This window comes from Miscanthus floridulus, chromosome 6, assembly GCF_019320115.1.
Source record: "Miscanthus floridulus cultivar M001 chromosome 6, ASM1932011v1, whole genome shotgun sequence".
Lineage (NCBI taxonomy): Eukaryota > Viridiplantae > Streptophyta > Magnoliopsida > Poales > Poaceae > Miscanthus > Miscanthus floridulus.
In genome coordinates, this window is record NC_089585.1 from 26,915,025 (window position 1) to 26,924,111 (window position 9,087).

The 9,087-nt window shown below is 40.6% G+C and overlaps 1 long non-coding RNA gene across 2 annotated transcripts; it reads left to right on the forward strand.

Moving 5' to 3' along the window:
* Nucleotides 1-457: 457 nt before the first annotated feature.
* Nucleotides 458-2,952, forward strand: LOC136457924 (uncharacterized). Of its 2 annotated transcripts, none has more exons than XR_010759847.1 (3): nt 458-769; nt 2,186-2,352; nt 2,663-2,952. It is a non-coding gene; the product is annotated as an uncharacterized lncRNA (long non-coding RNA). The 2 variants fall into 2 exon arrangements; XR_010759846.1 differs by having other exon boundaries at nt 2,186-2,321.
* Nucleotides 2,953-9,087: the final 6,135 nt, after the last annotated feature.

Below are 9,087 nucleotides of genomic sequence, written 5' to 3' on the forward strand. Positions count from 1 at the left end.
AACACGCCCTATACTTTTAAGACCGCTCAGACCGCAGACTCAGTATATATATATGGAAAAATTTTCTTACTCGGTGGAAGTAGTTACTCCCTCGTCCAAACCACGTACAGTACTGATCGCGCCTCAAACGAGCAAGCGTCGCTGTTAGCGGCTCATGCTGTGTTTAGTTGCAGGAAGCTGAAATTTAGAGCTACTGTAGCATGTTCGTTTTTATTTGGCAAATAGTGTTCAAACATGGATTAATTAGGCTCAAAACGTTCGTCTCGTAATTTCCTATTAAACTGTGCAATTAGTTTTTTTTCATCTATATTTAATGTTCCATGCATAGACCATAAATATTCGATATAACAGATACTATAGCACTTTTTGGGATATTGGGGTGGAACTAAACCGGGGCTCAACAAATGAGTAGACCCGATAGAGGATATACGGTCCCGTCGGATTTTTATGCCGATACGCCGTTCATAGGTAGCCAGATATTTCAAAGCGAGCAGCGGCCCCCGCACCCATCCCCCACCGGCGGGGTCACGCAGGGGAGGCGGAGCCTCTCCAACAAGGCGGCGGCGGCCCATCCCCTCCACGCCCGTCCGCGGTGGCCGGTCCCCTCCACCCAGCCGCGATGGCCTCTCCACGCTGGGCCGACGGCAGATCTCGCCATCAAGGGGCGGTGTCGGCCTGGCGCTGCATGGAGCGGAAGCAGGTGGCCACCGTCTGGGCTGCTGGCGTCTCCCTGTTCTCTCCAATGAACGACGCCGTGATCCAGATCCAGGTATCTAGACCATCCTTCCAACACCACGGACTGCGTCGATCTTTCTTCATGTCTAGCGGTAGGGTGTTCCCGTCGTCCTTTGATCACCCCCTAGACTGGATCGGAACAGCCCGATCTGTGGTGATCCCTTCCTTTTCTTGTATGCATCCGCCTTGAACGAGAAAATTGTTATTATAGGATGCAAAACAACGGGCTTCGTTATTATAGGACTCCAATCATTGACTTCGCTAAAACGACACTTAATATTGACACTTTGTTTTAGATGACATTTGGTGTATTTCTTGACTTTATTTTTGCTCTGCGTCACAGCAGCAATCGCCTCGGGGAAGCTCTGCATAGGTGCGTCGAGCATTTGGAAGAACGCGGTCGCCGTGAACACCTTCCCGGCATCGAGCTGGACGCCAGTCAGCACGCACGCGCCGAACACAAGCACGGTCATGGCGAGCGGGCCGCTCCAGAGCACGACGGTGTTGGCACACATGAAGTACATGGACTTGGCTAGCCACCCGAGCTCTTCCACCTGGAGGTCGCGGATCTTGTCCCCGAACGTCTCCTCCCACGCCTGCAGCTTGATGACGCGGATGTAGTTGAGCAGCTCGGTGATGGCCTTCATGCGCTCGTCGCGCTTACCGAGAAACTTGAACTGGTACTCGATGTTGAGCTTGTTGGCGAAGGCCACGACCACGGTGACCACGGCGATGGCGGCGACCGCGGTCACCACGGCGGGTCCGAGGTGGGTGTAGAGCAGGGCGAGAGCCACGGCGATCTCTAGTGGCATGAGCCACAGGTTGTGGAGCTGGTGCGTGACGTTGGCCACCTCTTGGGCGTCCACTTCCATGTAGTTCACGATCGTGCCGGCGCCGTGCGCGCGGCGCGCGCCCGTAGACATCCGCAGCGACTTGCGGTACACGGCGGCGAGCAGCGCGGCGTTGATGCGCATCCCCCAGATTCTGGCCCTGGAATGACATGAGATGAATTCATGTGTATTTAATATTGTATTATATGCCTAAAATTTTACTTTAATTTTCTGGAAATTTTTACTGTATTTTTGTGAATTTTAATAATGTGTGACATACCCCGGCGACGGCGGCAAACGTGCCAGCCAGGCCAGGCGGCGGTGGCGGCAGCCAGCCTGCCTAGGCCAGGCGGCGGCGGCAGCAGCCAGGCAGCCCACGCACCTGCCTGCCCACTCTTATGTAAATATGACGAAGGGCAATACGGTCCTCCTATGACAAAATACATGTATTTGAAATGAGAAAAGTGATTAAAATGATCAAATGTCATATAAAACAAAGTAACAACGTTTTAAATATCGTTTTAGCGAAGTCAAGTCATATAATAACGAAGCCCATTGTTTCGCGTCCTATAATAGTAATTTTCTCGCCTTGAACAGATTTCTTGTTTTCTGTAATGCAGATTCTTGAGTTCTCAAATCAGCAGCTTTTATACGGTGGATTCAGATTCTAGCATTCATTTGGCAACAACCGCACCTCTCATCGGAGAGCACGCCGAGCAGACGTTCGGCGGCGGCCGCGCGGGCGTGTGCCCGCCTGTATGCCTCTCCACCTCTGCCTTGCATGCTGGTACATATATATACTCATTTCTTGATTCTATTTATCTGATCTTAATACAAGGCCTTGTTTAGATTGCAAATTTTTGTAATCTGGACACTGTAGCACGTTTCGTTTGTATTTGACAAACTTTGTCTGATCATGGGCTAACTAGGCTCAAAAGATTCGTCTCGTGATTTACAACCAAACTGTGTAATTAGTTATTTTTTTTACCTACATTTAATGCTCCGTACATGTGTCTAAAAATTGATGTGATGGAGAAAGAGCGAAAAAACTTGAATTTGGAGGTGATCTAAACAAGGCCCAAATCACAATCACGCAGTACATGGCCTCTCTTTCCTTGGTTTCATCGCCGGCGTACGTTGCACAGCACCATGAATTTTGTGACTGCCGGAGACGAGTTGAAGCCAAGCAACGGCAAGATGCAGGAGATTAGGATCGGAGATACATGCAGCAATTAGTCAGAGTACAAGACTGATGGAAAGTCCCTCTTAGGGGCAAGCATATAGGAACAAAAGGCGAATCTGTATTAAATCTACTAACAAAAGTATGCACTATTATGAAAAGTATGTACAGATACTCCATTCTCAAAAGTATGTACGTATACTGCATTCTGAAAAGTATGTACGTATACTGCATTCTGAAAAGTATGTACATATAATGCATTCAAAAAAGTATGTACGTATATGTACTCATACTATTAGTATTTCATCATACTCGCTTTTTCCTAACAAGTATTTCTTCATACTTTTTTTTAAAGTATTAGTTCATACTACTGTTTATATATCTTGGATTAGTATTAGTTTATGCTATTTTTTCTACGTGGGCAGCAAGCTCAGTTTATAGCTGAACCTGTCTCATAGTGACTTGTTCAGTTTTGATAACTTTTGTCAGCCCGTAGATGCAGCAGAATTGCATATCAGTTTGCCTGTACATTATATAGAGTATGTACTAAGGCCTTGTTTAAGTCCAGGTGTAAAGTTTTGATGTGTTATATCGAGTGTAACATGGGAGTGTCATATGGGGTGTTTGGATAGTAATAAAAAACAAGTTACAGAATCCGTTAGTAATCCGCGAGACGAATTTATTAAGTCTAATTAATTCGTCACTAGCACATGTGGTACGGCAGCAACACATTGTTAAATCATGGACTAATTATGTTTAAAAGATTCGTCTCGCAAATTAGTCGTAAACTATGTAATTAGTTATTTTTTAGTTTACATTTAATACTCTATGTATGTATCCAAATATTCGATGAGATAGAGAGTAAACTTTAGGGGAAACTAAACAAGGCCTAATGTTACCTTTAGGGGGAGGAACTAAACAAAGCCTAATGCTAAGTATGCACGCATACTGGCGTGCCATATTTTTTCTCCTTAAAACTCTTTTAATTGGTGATGTACACACTTCATTTTAATATGTATGTACTGATACTCGTGACAAAAAGTATGTCCACATACTAGCATAATATTTTTTCTCCTAAAAACGTTACATATACTCTATAATAAAATTGCATGAGTATATGGACCTACTCCCGAATATATGTATGCAAATATAAGTCCTGCTCGTTTGGCTGATAAGCCATGAATAAAAGTACCGATGACTGATTTGTTGGGAGAGAAAAATATTGTTCGTTGACCGAAAAAATATAGCTTATAAGCTAAGCGAATAGTCCATACTTTATTCGTTGACTCATTTTATGTATTAAAGTATATGTCCATACTTTATTCACGGAAAGCATATACATCTGTAGAATTTAGTATCCACTTTGAAACAAACAACTACAAATAGGTGCAACACGGCCGTTGGCCTCTCAAGTTGAACGCCGCATGCAAATAGTCTAAACTAAGCCTGGGCGTTCGGGTTACCCGATTTTTTCGGGTCGGGTAATTCGGGTAATTTAAAATTCGGGTAATGAAAATTGCTATCCGATATTACCTCCGAAAAAACACTACCCGCAAATTCGGGTACCCGATAATTCGGGTTCGGGTTCGGGTATTACCCGATATACCCAAATTTACAGAAAACAACAAACTACACTAAATTTTAGTAGCGATCTATACATAATTTCAGCAACAATTTGTATAGAATTTCAATAGCAATTTGTAGTGAATAATATATTACAGTCACTCATTCAAATAGAGAGAATTATATTCTAATAAAGTGATAAGTTAAATGGTTCAGCTAACAACACATGATAAATACAAAGACAAAAACAAATCTTTGGGTAGTTCGGGTAGTTTGGGTACTGGGGGATATTACCCGAATTACCCAAACTAATTTCGGGTAATCAAAATCGCTATCCGAATTTGGTATCGGGTACCTCGGGTCCGGGTTCGGGTAATTTGGGTACGGGTAATGGGTATCGGGTATTTTGCCGTCTAAACGGGTTGCGTTAGTCAGCCCGTTAACCATCGCCTCGGTGAAAGTAACTACTCTCGGGATCGGGAGTATAGAAAACGTACCCTGTATATGAACTGGTAGTCTGGCGTGACCTACTCAAAAGGCATCACATACACTGGTTTCGGCGGCGCACATGACACTGAGTTAGTATGAGCGCCTCGTTTCTCAAAATATCTGGCAGCCTGTTCGTTTTTCTGGTTTATAATCCACGATCGTTTACGACCAAGCGAACATGCTTTTAGTATCTGGAATCAAGCTGTTCACACCAGATAAAACGGGATGGAAGGAGTGCGCACTAAGGTTAGAAAGGCTAGTGTAAGTGGCGGTAACTCCTATCTGTCATGGACAAGTCTTGGGTTTGACGGCTTGGCTACTTGTTTTTAGATGGTAGCGTCCTTATTCCTTGATAGTGAGGCATCACTAGTTTTTTCGTTGGACATTGGTGTTCCTGCCCTTGCTCTAAAGATTAATTACGATTATAACCTTATCTTTTCAACTTTGTGATTTTATCCTCGGTTTTTGAATCGGAAGCCACCATCCAGCCTTGTTAGATTAGTGCCGAACAAACGAGTTAAAAAAACATCATACTAACCCCCTAGCCTTAACCTAACCATCTCAGATTTAGATGATGGATGTAAGCATGTTCAACTTGTTAAACTTTGTTTACATTTGAAATATTTGCAATTTTTTATTTTAAAAAATGTTGTCTGAATATTTGATGTCAAACTAGAGGTTAAAGTCACGTTACTAAAAAAACTATGGGCAAATTCACATGGGAAAACTAGTCTGTTTTAGTTGAACTTGCAATGTTAACTCCTCTAAATGAAATAGGGATAAACTCGGTCTTTGTTTAAAAAATGCAAGAGTAAAATTACAAAGTTAAATCAATGAGGACAAAATCACAATTAGACTTAAAAAAAAGGGTAAGAACACAAGAACCCTATTTCGTCAAGTTCAATTTCTAAAAGTCTATTCCCCTAGATGTTTGAATGATAGGTTGTGAGGGCGTGGCTTTGTCGGAGTGGTGAAGATGAATGTGAGTGTATGCATCTGATGTGTTTCTGAAAAATATAAAAGTACGAATCTATCTATATTAATGAAGCTTCTTTTCAAAAAAAAAAAAAAAAGAAAAGAAAAAAGTGGGGTATTCGGTGGGTGCGGACTGTGGATGGGTGGATTCCCCATTCCCAGGAATATCTTCTCGGCCCACGAACCTTGCTTACGGAGAAGGAAGTGCATGGGCGGGCCCAATATAGCGAGATATATTTGGCACGTTTACGTCTACATACAAGTACTTGTAATCAGCGCTTTTCCTGCCACGTTGCCTCGTAGTATACTCAAGCTTAGCTTTATTTCCCCGCTGTAACTTTGTACGAGCTTAATATATTTTCAAAACAATATCAGCGCTTATAATAATTAGTGGAGTACTTAGGGCATCCTCAATGACAATTGATAACTTGCAAATAGCTAGCTAGAGGAGGAATAGAAATAGTAAAAAAAGAACATTGCAATAGAAGTTATGTGAGCTGTTAGAGAGTTTTTCTAGGAGATCGTGCTAGACGAGTTATTTGGGAGTCGCTAGCTATTTGAGAGTAAGGCTAATAATCCAGCTGGATACGGGCTATAAGGTTCTTTGCAAGCTCACTCATATAGTAGTTAACTCTTTACTATTAATACATGGTCCACTTCTCTCTATCACAAAGTTTTTTTTAGTTCTTGTGCCTAAACAGTTGTAAGTTTATAGCCCGCTTTTTCTCTCTCTTCTCTCCTCTTTTCTCTATCTCAACATTTAGCCAGCTTACAGCTGGTTATTATATTTGTTCCTATATCTCTCCTTCATAAGCAATTGAATTCATCCTGTCTGGGAATCAGTGGGTAGGTGATCGACGTGTAGACACAATTGAGGCTAGTCACAATGTGACATTAACAACTCCGTAAGACCCGTCTTCCAGCAGCCGTATGGAAACGCTACATCGCAAACAGGAAACATTATGAGACGGTGAACATGACCACCCTGCTAGCTTACATCCAAAAGATAGAGAGGCTTCATTGCGCAGAGAGGAATGGAGATGGCTTTCCCTTAGGATGGACGCACTCTACTACACAGACAATTTTCAGAGTGGGCAAAATCGATTTTTAGCAAGGTTTTAAATCTCTGGCTCTAGCTAATTGAGAAGGACTTAACTAAGTTTTTCAGATACAATTTAGCTCTTAGCTATCACTATAGCCCACCATATATAGCTTGTTTTCGGGGACATATGTAGCTAAATGGCTTAGCGGGATATTTAAAACACTGAGAGGTACGGTGGTTTTCGAATATGCTACTACGCCATTGATTATAAATAAGATTGTTTGAGAGGTGATTTTATCCGATCATCGAATGTTTGAATTTTCAGTTTTTCCGCATGAGTGCATCCGTGGAGATTCAAACATTGATCTCCTATATATGTGACAAGATAATGATATGATGAACCATTACTATGCGGTGTTCTTGTCGAGTCGAGCACTCTCCTTATTTTTTCATTATTATATATGTGGAGGCAAATGATGGATACTTAGTGTGATAGTGTGATTAATCTTAAATTATTTATTACTAAGAGCTTCGACCTATAGAAAGAATGTAATTTTAGATTTGGTATGGGTCAAACTATCTTAAGTTTATAGAAAATATTATCACCAATCATCACTTCGAAAACAGATATACTATGAAAATATATTTGACGAATCTAATTATTGTACTTATTTTGTATGTTAAATACTAGTATCTTTTTTATGAATTTGGCCAAAATTAAGATTACCACTACGTCAGATTCTCACACTAGGAACGGGGGCATTTTTACTGTAGAGACGGCTGGGGTTGGAGGCGCCCCTACAGTGGGCGTCCTTGGGCCCCAACAGCCTAGCCACCCCTACAGATGGCACTGTAGGGGCGGCTGGTAACCTGAGCCGCCCCTACAGTTGGGGCTGATCTGTAGAGGCGGCTCAATCACCAGCCGCCCCTACAGTGCCTATTTGTAGGGGCGGCTGAATCACCAGCCGCCCCTACTGATGGTGCACGAATAAATAGCAGCCACCCCCCTTCTTTCACCTCGGGACACACTCTACCATGGATAAGTAGTTATGGATAAATAGGCCATTAATTAATTATCCTTTACCATGAAATTAGAATGGAGTTTGCATGAAAGGTAGTGGATGAAATATTAAATGTTGCTAATTGTTTTCTTTGAAATTGTTTATTTGAACCAATTAATTTATATTTTAAAATATTTATGCATTAATAGTCAATTAATTAACTACCCTCTACTACCATTTGTTGTTTCCCAAGTAATTACAGAGAATCGTGTCGGGCGCATTACAGTGTCTTGCAGAGTATGACAGTGATGCAACCGTACATTGATAAACACATGGCTATCATTATGGCCGAGAGAAATGTGTGTGTGAGACTACATTTATATATGTGTGTGTAAGACTACATTCATGTATGTGTGTGTGAGACTATATTCATGTATGTGAGACTACATTTATGTATGTGTGTTTGAAACTATATTTATGTGTGTGTTTGAGACTACATTCACATATGTTTGTGTGAACAATGTGTACTAAGAATTTATCAAATTATGAGATTACCAAAATAAAAGTTGTAGATCTCCATGAGTTATTCAACTTTGGTATTCATTACTTTTTCAGTTGAAATGATTTGAGGGTCCAAATTATGGTTTCAACTTATTTTTTTTCAAATTTCAAAATTTGAAAGGTTCAAATTTAGTCAAATGACAAGATAATTAAATTAAAAGTTGTAGATCTTGATGAGTTAAACAACTTTTGTATTCATCACTTTTACATCTGAAATCATTTAGGGTTTTAAAATTTGGTTTGAACCTGTCAAATTTCAAATTTTAAAATGTGTAAAACATTGTCACATCCAAGTTTGATCAAACTTAAATGCTGAAGCATGATTTTAGAAATTTTTAGGAAAAAAACCATCACATTTGGAGTTAGTATGAGGGAGAACAACTAGTTACAAAGTTTACCCACAGATTAAAAAGAGAAATCACACTGTTCTAGATGATCCTTACATGATCATAGTGAACAATGTGATTTCTTTTTTTAATCTGTGGGTCAACTTTGTAGCTAGTTTTTCTTCCTCATACTAACTCCAAATCTGATGATTTTTTCCTAAAATTTTCTAAAATTATTCTCTATCAATTTATTTTGTTGATTTTGTCAATATATACATATGAAAAGTTTGAGCAATTTAAATTTTGGATTTCAAAAAATGCAACTTCAGACAAAATTTTGGTACCCCAAATGATTTCAGCTGAAAAAGTGATAAAAAACAAAGTT